Source organism: Atta cephalotes (assembly GCF_000143395.1).
Source record: "Atta cephalotes unplaced genomic scaffold scaffold00011, whole genome shotgun sequence".
In the NCBI taxonomy this organism is placed as follows: Eukaryota; Metazoa; Arthropoda; class Insecta; order Hymenoptera; family Formicidae; genus Atta; species Atta cephalotes.
In genome coordinates, this window is record NW_012130075.1 from 5,630,043 (window position 1) to 5,638,026 (window position 7,984).

At 37.1% G+C, this 7,984-nt stretch overlaps 1 pseudogene; it reads left to right on the forward strand.

The window, feature by feature from the left end:
* Window positions 1-1,040, forward strand: part of LOC105617154 — a 9,162-nt pseudogene extending 8,122 nt beyond the window's left edge.
* The last annotated feature ends 6,944 nt before the right edge of the window (window positions 1,041-7,984 follow it).

Below are 7,984 nucleotides of genomic sequence, written 5' to 3' on the forward strand. Positions count from 1 at the left end.
ATATGGCCTGGCTGACCAGCACTTCCGGTCTTATGAAGAAGTAAAAAATTGGATCGATTCGTGGATAGCCTCAAAAGATGACCAGTTTTTTCGACGCGGGATTCGTACGCTACCCGAAAGATGGGAGAAAGTAGTGGACAATACTTTGAATCATAAATGTATAACCAGTTTTTTACAATAAAGCCTCGAATTTCGGAAAAAAAAGGCGAAAGCAAAGTTGTACATCTAATAAATCTTAGTTGACTCCCAAGATATCGACTACTAGCGCATCGTGTGGCAACCTATCCCTAGTGGATACCAATCACCGATTACCGCCTTCTTACGGCACAACCGCCACTCCCTACTTAGAACGATTAGTCCTTCGAGTCTTAGAACAATTCGTAGACGATAAAGGTGCCGAATTTCTGCTCGCGGTTCCCGTTTTACGTCATCAGACATATGTTGACGATTGCGCTTTTAGTGCAGACGACCAGAGTTTTGCTTGTCAAATACGCGATCGATTATTTAATCGAGTTACTAAAGAAAGGCTTTCGCCTTCGAAAATGGGCAAGCAACGCCATCTTTCTATTGTTCGAGTTAGATAGTGGATCATGATTTAGCGACTCATAAGGTTCTTCAAGACGAGCACCTTAAAGTCTTAGGAATACTCTAGATATCTTTCAATTCCGCGTGACCGTATCGTCATCACCCGAACGCAATCTGTCGAGCCATCTGTCGCCATCGCTAAGTTTTTCGATTCTTTAAAATAGACTACTCCTATCAGTATTACTGCCAAAATTCTTATGCAGCGATTGTGTCTCTCCAATGCCGGTGGAATAATGAAATTCCTAGCCAACTTCTTGATTGCTCCGATTACCATCAACGACTTCCGTGCCATTAGCATTCCGCGCTGGACTATTTACGGATTTCATACTCTACACTGCGCCCTTCATGGGTTTCCCGACGCATTGACTGCGGCTTTCGCTGCCGCAGTGTATCGTACCGTTAATATAGATACGGCTCAATCACTATCTCTCTTCTCGCCGCCAAATCAAAAGTGATCCCTCTTAAAACCATTAGCATCTCGCGATTGGAGTTGCTTCTCGCTCGTTTAATGCATTTCGCGCGCTCAGCATTCCGACTTCCGAATCTCGAGTGTCATTACTGGACGGACTCTACTATTATACTTGCTTGGCTGAGTCAGTCACTTTCCCGATGGAAAACCTTTGTCGCCAATAGTGTTTCGGCTGTGCAATCATCTTCCTGAGTTTCGTCATGTTCCGATACACACCAATTCCGCGGACTGTGCGTCTCGCGGTCTCGCTCCCGATCTTTTCAAGACATGTTCTATGGTGGTCAGACCTTCCAGGATTGCATCATCTTCCCGAATCCTGGAAGAACTCGTGCTCTTCGGTACTCTTCTTCTCGAACGTTTTCTAAATCGACTCCGACGCTCTAAAAATCTACAAGCGAATACCATGACTTTGCTCCCCGAAGAAATTCAGAACGCCAAATGCTACTGGCTCAAAACCGCAGTCAATCATGTTTACTAATGAGATCGCCACTCTAATCATAAGCGCCTGGTACTAAAGAATAGCCTGCTCTTTGTTCTCTTATACGAGGTGTGTTCAAAAAAAAGGCGTTTGACTTTTCAAATTTCGCGGGCTACGTACATTCGATTTTCGAATTTTTTTTTATTATGTTGGTGACACATGTCCCCAACTTATGTTGAGATTATCAGCTGTTTTGCATGTTTAGTTTGTTTTTCCCAGATATAAAGGTTAGACGTGTTTTGGTGTGCTTGGCGATTTTTTGCTATCGAAAAAAAGATCAAAGAATCTGTATTAAATTTTGTGTAAAAAATAAAATGTGAAGTGCTCTAACGTACTTAAAATGTTGACTGCGGCATTTGGTGAGTCTACTTTGAGCAAAAAAAATGTTTATAAGTGGTACAAGCTCTTCTCAGAAGGCCGAGAAAATGTTAATGACGATGCTCGCTCTGGACGTCCCAGCACGTCAACAACCGATGAAAACGTTGAAGAAGTGAAGAAAATTGTTATGGAGAATCGTCGAATCACTAGAGAAGTTGCTGAGGATGTCAGCATATCGGTTGGCTCATACCATGCAATTTTTTCGGATGTTTTGGGCATGAAACGTGTGGCAGCGAAGTTTGTTCCGAAATTGCTAAATTTTGACTAAAAGAACTGTCGTATGAGCATCGCTCAGAAGCTGTTGAATGATCCAGATTTGCTCAAAAGGGTCATAACTGGTGAAACATGGGTATATAGTTATGACGTTGAAACCAAAGCCCAATCATCCCAATGGAAGCGGCCAGAAGAGCCAAGACCGAAAAAAGCATGCCAAGTTAGATCAAATGTGAAGGTTTTGCTCACTGTTTTCTTCGATTACAATGGCGCGGTGCATCGTGAGTTCTTGCCACAAGGTCGTACGGTCAATAAGGAATATTACTTTGAAGTTATGCGCCGTTTGCATGAAGCAATACGAAAACAATTTTTGGAATTGTGGAACAACCAGTCATGGATATTGCACCACGATAATGCGCCAGCTAACACGTCGTTGCTTGTATGATTTTTTAGCCAAAAACAACACTGTCTTGCGTCAGCCACCGTATTCACCGGACTTGGCCCCCTGTGACTTTTTCTTGTTCCCAAAACTGAAAAGATCCATGAAAGGAGATTTGCCACGATTGAAGAGATAAAGACCACATCGCTGAAAGAGCTCAAGGCCATACTAAAAAGCGCATATCAGAAGTCCTCTTTGAGGATTGGAAAAATCGCTGGTACAAGTGTATAATATCTGAGGGGGATTACTTTGAAAGGGACAAAACAGATAGTGATGAATAAATAAATATTTTTCGAGAAAAATAAAAAGTCACTTTTTTTTTGAACACCTCGTATGGACAAGGATAAACTTATTCATATTCGAGGAAGATTCCGTCGAACTTGCTCCCAGGAACGATGAGGAATCTCATCGTCGTTCCTGGGAGCAAGTTCGACGGAGTCTTGCATCCGCTATTAGTACTCATCATCTTCGAACGTTACATGCCGGTCTTCAATTAACGCTCGCGTCATTACGCCACGAATTCTAAATTCTCTGGGCCCTTGCCACCGTTCGATCCGTTCTTTATAAATGCATATCATGCTTGCGTGAATGCACCGATGTGCCCGTCGAATGGACGACTTCCCAGCTGCGGGAATAAACCGCACTATTCGCGCTTTTGTCCATACTGGCGTTGATTACGCAGGTCCGAACGACTCCAGGTCGAGGACATAAGTCGCAAAAGGCTTATATCACGCTATTCATATGCCTCATGTGATCAAAACTCTACATTTAGAACTCGTCAGCGATTATACCTCTCTTATCTTTATCGCAACGTATCAACGATTTCTCGCCGAGGACTACTGACGTCCATGTATTCTGATAACGGAACACGTTTCACGGCGCCGATCGCGAATTATCCTATGCACCTGCGAAAGCAATTTGCGATTCTAATTTCCGAAATCGACTCGTTACAGACGGAACTGCATGGCATTTCCCCCTGCGTCGCCGCACTTCAGTCTGTGGGAGGCCGGCATTAAAAGTGTTAAGCGTCATTTAAAACGATGCATCTTTACACATTAATTTCCGAAGAGATGTCAACGCTTCTTTGTCGAATCTCGACGATTATCACGCTCCCGGTCATTTTTTGGTCGGAACCTTTCTTATCGCTCTCGCCGAACCAAGCGTGCTTGATTTAAACATAGACTTTCGCGTTGGCAAATAGTTCAACAAATATTTATAATATAAATCGAAGATTTTTGGAGGTCGGTGATTATTTGCATACCCTTCAACAACGCCCAAAATGGCGCGTTGTCCAGCGACTAGTCAAAGTCGGCCAAATCGTTCTCATGCGTAATCCTCTGGCAATAGAACTTGGTCGGATCATGGCGAGTCATCAGGTGATGACAAATTAACTCGCGTCGTAACTGTAAAAACCGGACGTTCCAAGTACAGGCGACCAATTGTAAAACTTTATTTTTTCTACCCGTCATGATCAATACTGAAGAATCTAAAGATTCTGTCACGGTGGTTTCCGTTGAGTTTCCGTATTTGATGTTACCGGTATCACGAACCGTAAGCGTCGATTGTATTGCGTTTCGAATTTGTATTTTGTATTAACTCATTTTCGTTGTTATATCATTATTATATCTTTGATGCGAATTCTTTCAAATGAATACATTCAAGGCAGGCGATATGTTTCGGAATCAATTGTTGATTTTAATGTATTCTCGGAGATGGCAAGTAAACGGCTCATAGACCGAGCTGTCGCTGTTCAAACATGCCTGTGATTAACATTTTGTTCAAAACATGTATCTCGTTCTAATCGCACTGTCTATCTCAAATGCCACGCGACCCCCCCCCTTGCGCGTCACTCGAAAATGTGACGATCGCGCACACATTTCGCGTGCGAAAAATCAGTTCGTTTCCCGATCCCGATCAATACGGATCATCTATTCTTTCGTAACGCTTCTTATTTCGAAGTCGAAGTGCGAACTATCTCGACGTTCTATCGCGTATTACCGCCGCATTTTTGTCATCTACGTTCTCGGTATACGCGTATCACGAGTGCGCGAAAATTGCCTGACTTTCCGGCGAGATTTGCCGGTCTCTGCAATATATTTTTTTTCGAACAGTGAGAAATCACTCGACATCGTACCATGTGCGAATTACCTGTGCATGCATCTTAACGAATGCATCAATTATCGATCTACAAGCTTCACCTACTGTCCGCTTTGAATCCATCTTCAATTCGTCTCAACAATAAAATTTAAATTTGTACAACAAAGAGAGTCGTTGTTATTACAGGTCGCATTGACGAGTGAACTTTTCATACAAGGTGACACCAGCGTCACAAACACACAACATATGTACACATGTTTATGAGAGAATATTTCGCGAAAAAACGAACATTCTGTGAATGATATCCCACGTCTTTAATTTTTTTGGCAGCGAGTCCTCTATCCTATTGTTTATATGAGATATTTTCATGCTCATAGTAGACGTATTTCAGTCTTTTATGCTTTGTTGCCGTGGAATACATTTTTGATTAATATTAACGCGGTTGTCATTATTTAATTTGATCGTTTGATGAACTATCACGCGTTTTAATATAAGTAACACTTGTCTGAAAATATTTGTATTGAATTTTTGTTTTTTTGCATTTGATTTGACTTGGTCAATATGACTTGGGTAATAGAAAATGTCTACGTCATTGATGAATCGCGCTGCATGTCATAAGTTTTTGCATAAAGTATCTGATCAAAAGAAGATAATTAAAATTGAAGATGAAGCAATTCATTGTGATAATAAGTTTCAACGATCAATTATTGTTCATGACATTTTATGTGGAAAATTTCGAATTTTCCAGTATTATATAAAAAAAAAGCAAACTTGATATTGAAAACGCAAGCGATAAACAATCAACTTCTAGACAAGTAATGTGTAACATAAACCTAAAGTAGAATCAAATAATAAATAAATTGAAGTTCAAATCCAGAGAAACGTTTCGATTCACAAATACTGCTGTATTTATTCTGCTGTAAAAAATATCACTGTCATTCCAAAAGAAGCGCGTATGCAATCCTTCATTGAGGCTTTACATTCTTTTGGAATTATTTTCTTTTGACCAGGTACTTTGTGCAAAAACTTATCGCACCGAGCGCATTTACGATTCGTCAATGACGTAGACATTTTCTATTGCACCAAGTTAAATCAAATGCAAAAAAAAACAAAATAGCAAAAAAGAATCAATATGGCAAATATTTTTAGATAAGTATTACTTATATAAAAACGTGTGATGAGACCTACTGGAATAATTCATCAAGCAAATTAAATAATGATAATTGCATTAATATTAATAATCAAAGCTAACAGTACTACACAGCGCGAAAAACTAAAATAAGTTTATTATGAACATGGAAATATTTCATGTAAACAATAGGATAGAGGACTAGCTGTCAAAAAAATTAAAGACGTGGAAGACCTTTCGCAGTTTTTTCGCAAGTTATTCTCACATAAACATATATATATATAGCTGAGTTTAATAACGTAGCCGATTCTCATCACTCGGCTAATCGTACACTGCACGCTCAAACTCTTTATTTTCTAAAACTACTATGTACTACCTTTCCAATCGTTATGAAAATTAAATGTTATACTAGATAAGTCGAAGATCATTTTAATGAATAATAGTGTTACTTAAATACATCCTATTAAAAATAAATATTAAAAACTTTGGGAATTTTTTTCAATCGAGTTTTTTCGAAAAAAAATTTTTATAATTTTTTTAAGCATCGCACCATTGAACCCTACAACATTTCTTTTTCGTCAAAATCGATTTATCCATTAAAAAGAAATTCGCTTCGTCGATTTTTAATTTTACTCATAACTTTAACTTTTACTCATAATTTTAACATAATTTCCATAAAAAAATTTTTTCAGATATAATATTTTGCGAAATTTATTTTTGCATCGCTGCTAACTTATGAAAATGTAAAAACAAATGTAAAAATCGATCAGATATGTGGAGAGGTAGTACATACTTATCCTGTTATGCATTTTCTTCATTTTTCCTTTTTTTTTGTAACGCATTAGCTAACAAATTTTTATTATACATTCACGAATGCGTATGAACGTTTTTATGCGAATTAAGCACAGCAATACTTTTTGGTATTTCTGAAAATTTGTTATCTGCAACAGTAACCTGATTTGCCACATTTTTGATAATAAAAGAAACTGATACTTTTCAAAAATGTGGTTCATTGTTTTAGTTATTTCAAATAACATATCAGAAGAACTTTTTAGCTTTCAAAATTATTTCGAACAAAATCTTGACAATATTATCTTGACAATATTTTTCCACATCACCCATAAGGTACTATTGTAAGATACATTCTTTTTAATGGTTTCCCCAGTAGGCCTATTTCACAAAAAGAAGAATCGAAAAGAAAAATCAAAATATTGTATAATACGATATATAATTTTGCTTTTTTATCAAGCCACATTTTAGTATTTAATATTTCTTTTTGTAGAATAGGTCTACTAGACAAACCATATTTAAAAACGCTTACAATAGTACTTCACGAGTGGAAAGCAATTATCGAAATGTACGTTATCATAATTATATAATGTATTAGAAAACTATATTAAGATATAAGTATATTATTAAAGAACAATGAATAAATTAACAATAGAAAATTTTATGTTAATAAAATTTTATGTTAATAAATTTTATGTTAATAAAAATAAATTATTTAATATTAGATGTACATTAGATGTAACTTTGCTTCCGCCGTTTTCCTATAGATGGCTTTAGCGGTAAATGGTGGTCGAAATACATAGATCATAGACGTCATACAATAAACTTGGGCATCTGTCAACATAACCCCATAGAAATATTAGTTGATTTGTGTCTGCATCATAAAGTTATTCTCGATTGAAAATGTCAGTTTACGAGCCAAATTCTCGTCATTTGCGGGAGGTTTAATTTTTTGCTTCAATATGAAGAAATCTGCGGCTGAAGCTCATCAAATGCTCTCAAATACTTATGGTGAGGCCGCTATTATAATACATTTAATTTAATATCTTGATATGTGTTATACCATTTTAGTACCGTTTTTTGATCGTATTTTCTCTGCTGAAATTAATATAATTATATTATTTAAATTGTATTAATATAACTATATTAATATAATTTTATAAGAAATTATTAGTTGGTACAAATATTGAACAATTAATTAATCTAGGTCTATATCATTTACTGTTAATATTGGGAAAAAAAATTAGTTCGGTCCGTTTTTTTGTGTTCAAAAATGCATTTATTTCAAAACAAAATGAATGAACAAATCAATTAAAGTATTGTCCATCGCTGCCTACTACTTTTTCCCATCTCTTAGGCAATTTTCGAATTCTATCTCGAAAAAATGACTTATTTTTGGAGGCGATC